We start from the raw sequence: 5,234 nt of genomic DNA, 5'->3' as shown, positions 1-5,234 counted from the left end.
TTACAAAGGAAATCATTGGTTTAGTAACAGCCGTATGACCAAGTATCAAGCAATGTTGTGTGAAAACCCAAGAGTGCATTTAGAGACTGTAAACACCTTAAATCCAGCTACCCTTTTGCCACAACCTACTGAAAGTCAACATGATTGTTTGGAAGTAATGGATGAAGTATTCTCAAGTAGACCAGATCTTCGTGATTTTCCCATCCAGAACCCCGATGTTCAATATTATACCGACGGCAGTAGTTATGTGAAAGAAGGGATCCGCTATGCAGGATATGCAGTAACAACAATAGACAAGGTGATAGAAGCTCGGCCACTGGCGAAAGGAACATCAGCACAAAAGGCAGAATTAATAGCACTAACACGAGCGTTACAATTGGCTGAAGGTTTAAGAGTGAATATCTATACGGACTCTAAGTATGCGTTTTTAACCACTCATGCCCACGGAGCTTTGTATAAAGAAAGAGGACTACTGAATTCAGAAGGCAAAGAAATCAAATATGCAGCTGAAATCCTACAACTATTGGAAGCAGTGTGGGAGCCGAAAGAAGTCGGTATCATACATTGTCGAGCGCATCTGAGAGGAGATGGTGATGTAACCAAGGGAAATCGGATGGCAGATAGTGCAGCTAAGCGTGCTGCTGAATCAGGAAGACAGGAGTATGTGGGGCATATAGCTGCTCTTATACCAACTCCACTGTCCCAATGGACTCCAGTTTATACAGCTCAAGAAGAGGAGTGGTTAAAGACCGAACCGGGAAAGTATCTGGAGAACAAGTGGTATCAGCTAGAAGATGGAAGAATAGTCATACCAGCATCACTAGCAGTAGAAATTGTCCAAAATTATCATAACGGGACACACTCTGGGAGAGACAGTACTGAAGAATCTCTCAGAAAACATTTCTACATACCAAGATTGTCCAACTTGACTCAGGCCATTGTACGAAGATGTGTAATGTGTGCTAAAAATAATGCAAGACAAGGACCAGTAAAGCCACCAGGAGTCCAGTTTATGGGGGGACTCCCCATGTCCGATCTACAAATAGACTTTACAGTGATGCCTAAATCGGGTGGACATCGTTACCTGCTGGTAATTGTGTGCACCTATTCAGGCTGGGTAGAAGCATGTCCTACTCGTACAGAGAAAGCAGGAGAAGTTGTGAGATTCCTGCTACGAGAAATAATACCCCGATATGGACTACCCTGTTCTATAGGATCGGACAATGGTCCAGCTTTTGTTCATCAGTGCCTACAACAACTGACTCATATGCTTGGTATAAAGTGGAGGCTTCATACTGCATATAGACCCCAGAGTTCTGGTAAGGTAGAGAGAATGAATAGAACTATAAAGAACCAGTTGGCTAAAATGTGTCAGGAAACCCAACTTAAGTGGAACGTTCTCTTACCCATAGCTCTATTGCGAATCCGCAGTACCCCTACCAGAAGGATGGGCCTCTCTCCTTTTGAAATTATGTATGGGCGACCACCTCCCGTACTTGGTAACTTAAGGGGGGATTTGAGTCAGTTGGGAGAAGGAATTACCCGGCAGCAGGTTGTAGAGTTGGGTAAGACTATGGAGGAGGTACAGAAATGGGTACAAGATAGATTACCTGTGAATATTTATCCCCCTGTTCATAGTTATCATCCAGGAGATCAAGTGTGGATTAAAGAGTGGAATAATGTACCGTTAGGGCCCAAGTGGAGAGGTCCTTATGTTGTTCTTTTGTCTACCCCTACAGCGATAAAAGTAGCCGAAGTGACTCCGTGGATACATCACTCCAGGGTTAAGCCAGCAGCAGTCGATTCTTGGCAAGTTACAGCAGATCCAGAGAATCCCTGCAAGATCCGGTTAAAACGCACTACTCAGTCGGAGTAACGAGGAATCGTGTGGATTACAAATTTTATTGTTACAGGTGTGAGTGAGAAGGCCATAATAAAGCCTGTCCTCTTACCAACACATAGTGTATAAGCCAGGAAAGTCTCGAAGGGACACCTGTGAAGACGAGCAGAACTCCATTCCCTGCAGCCCTCACATCCTGGAAGCTGAGGCTCCATCGCACGGACGAAGACTGAGGATGACGGCGAAAGATGTGCTTTTGATAGTGTTTATTTATATGTGTTTTTATATTCAGGAAGGTAGAGGTACCGACACTCCTAGCTGTGAGGTATGCATTAAGACTACGAGAACAGGTAACCATATTTCCCAAACCCTAATTTGGCATTCACAATACGAGTGTAAAGGAGATGTATCGAGATGTAGATACTTAAATATAGACTATAGTGTGTGCCATTTAGGAGTAGGAGAACCTAAGTGCTTCAGTCCAGAGTATCAACCTCGTACAATTTGGTTGACTCTCAGGAATGGAGATCCTCAGGGGACCCTAATTAATAAGACGGTGTTAGAATCCGTACATTCTTCGGGTGTTCTGCTATTTGATGCGTGTAAAGCGATATCAAGTGGTAGAAAGCCGTGGAATGTATGTGGGGATCTTAGATGGGAGAGGACGTATGGGTCTAATGATAAATATATTTGTCCCAGTAGTAAAAATAAATATGTAAGTCCTAGATGCCCAAATAAAGACTATAACTTTTGCCCATATTGGTCTTGTGTGGGGTGGGCGACTTGGGGACAGACAGTAGATAAAGACATGATAGTGACTAAGTTGCCGACTAGCCCATATTGTAAGTCTATGGAATGTAATCCCATCCATATACTTATAAATAACCCCGACAAGTTCTTAGATAAGTATGGCAATTTATTTGGGTTTCAGATATACGGGACGGGTTTAGATCCTGGGACATTATTGTTTATAGGGATAGAGACTGATGCGGTATCCTCCCAAACTCATCAAGTATACCATTCCTTTTATGAAGAGATGAGTATAGATAATAAGATCCCCCATAATGCTAAAAACCTGTTCATCGATTTAGCCGAAAGTATTGCCGGTAGTCTTAATGTTACCAACTGCTATGTGTGTGGAGGTACTAACATGGGAGACCAATGGCCTTGGGAAGCAAAGGAGGTAATGTCCGGTTCTGAGGCAGTTGACCAACTAATATCTACACAAGCCGATTATCATATGAGTGTTAGAGGTAAATCTGAGTGGAGATTAAAGACCTCCATCATAGTTTATGTTTGCATAGCAAGGAAAGGAATAATGTATAATACTTTTGTAGGAGAATTAACTTGTCTAGGGCAAAAAGCTTATGATGATGATACAAAGAATACAACTTGGTGGTCGGCTTCAAATGTCTCAGAACCATCAAACCCGTTTGCTAGATACGCCAATTTAAAGGATGTGTGGTTTGATTTATCCATCACATCTACCTGGAGAGCCCCAGCAAATTTGTACTGGATCTGTGGTAAGAAAGCCTATTCGGAGTTGCCACAGGACTGGGAAGGGGCATGTGTGTTGGGTATGCTCAAACCATCCTTCTTCTTGTTACCGATTGAAACAGGTGAGACTTTAGGTGTTAAAGTGTATGATGTGAATCATAGGAAGAAAAGGGGACCCATAGAGATAGGCACCTGGGAAGATAATGAATGGCCTCCCCAGCGTATCATAGATTATTATGGGCCAGCCACGTGGGCTGAGGATGGTACCTTTGGTTACAGAACCCCTATTTATATGCTCAACCATATTATAAGATTACAGGCGGTGGTTGAGATTATCACAAATGAGACATCACAAGCGCTCAATCTTCTAGCGAAGCATAACACCAGGATGAGGACAGCAGTCTACCAAAATAGATTAGCCTTGGATTACCTTTTGGCAGTAGAGGGAGGTGTATGTGGGAAGTTTAACCTAAGCAATTGCTGTCTTCAAATAGATGACGAAGGGCAAGCAATAGCTGAGCTTACTAGCCATATGGTTAAACTAGCGCATGTGCCTACTCAGGTATGGAAAGGGTATAATCCAAGTAGTTGGTTTGGTAGCTGGTATGAGTGGTTTGGAGGGCTTAAGGCAGTGGTAGGTGGAGTCCTACTAATTTTAATGTTGTGTCTACTCCTGCCGTGTCTTATACCCCTAGTAGTCAGGTCTGTGCAAAGCCTGATAGGAAGTATAGCAGAGAGGAAGGCTGCTGCACAGATAATGGCGATTTATAAGTATAAGGCTTTAGATCAGGGAGAACCAATGCAGGAAGATGAGTGTTAAAAGATTCACATCATAAGATAAGTCTGGTCTGGTTCAAGGTAACTTGCGGTGTATGCAAACCAAGGTTAAGTGATGCCTCAAGTAATTGTAAAATATCAAGAGGCATCAAAGGGGGGAATGTGGTGGAATCTCGGTAAAAATAAATTTAGTAGGCCGAGATTACCACGTGGCATGTGTACGTGCATATGCTGACGTATCGATCAGTTGGTTGCACGAGGCAAGATACGATCAGTAGTGTACGGAGCATGTGCAAGAATACAGGATATAGTATTCCCCCTCCTCCATTGTGCTGGACAAGCCATGCGGTCAAACAGGAAGTTAATTCTTATTTGTGTTGATTGGTTAAGAGAATGTGCGGGTGGAGCTTAATATGGGAGGAGTTATATGCCTATATAAGGAGCCTGCACTATTGTCCGGGGCTCAGAATTTGCTGTATTTTGGTGACATTAGTCCCTCTGAGTCCCGATCGGTGATCCAATAAAGAATCTCTTCCTTCCTGAAGAAACCTGTGTCCATCTCTCTGTGCTTGGCTTCCGTCAGTTTCTCCGGTATCAGTACAGTACTCTAAGATTTGAAGATGTAAAATGCATATAGTATGTTTATTATAATGATATATTACAAGGAAGAGTGAAATGCATGTATTGCTTGCTATTCTATTAATATTATATGCATTAAAGCAGAAATGTGACCTATTCGCTAAACAGTGAACTATAGTGTATTTGTGAATTTGTAACCAAAGTACAAAGTTGTAATCCACTAGTCAAACCGCAAGTGAACTAGTTCTACAATCACCATCTAATAGAAGGAACGATGAGCCTGGATGATGAATAGAATATGCAATAGAGCAATCACTAATTTGGTTATTCCTATGGGTCTGGTACTGAATACAATGTTTAAACTGATGGTGTTTCTTTTTTTTTTTTTACGGAGAAACAAATGACAGATTTTCAGTGGCACTGAAACCTGCTACTGAACAAACTAGAAACATAAGGTGATATGGACTTCTTCACTGATCAGTTGGACCTTTGAACAGAAGTGACATCTGTGCCCAGATGTTCTTAGTTTAACTCATTTCTT

The sequence above is a fragment of the Pelobates fuscus genome, chromosome 9 (assembly GCF_036172605.1).
Source record: "Pelobates fuscus isolate aPelFus1 chromosome 9, aPelFus1.pri, whole genome shotgun sequence".
NCBI lineage: Eukaryota > Metazoa > Chordata > Amphibia > Anura > Pelobatidae > Pelobates > Pelobates fuscus.
This window is presented reverse-complemented; position numbering follows the sequence as displayed.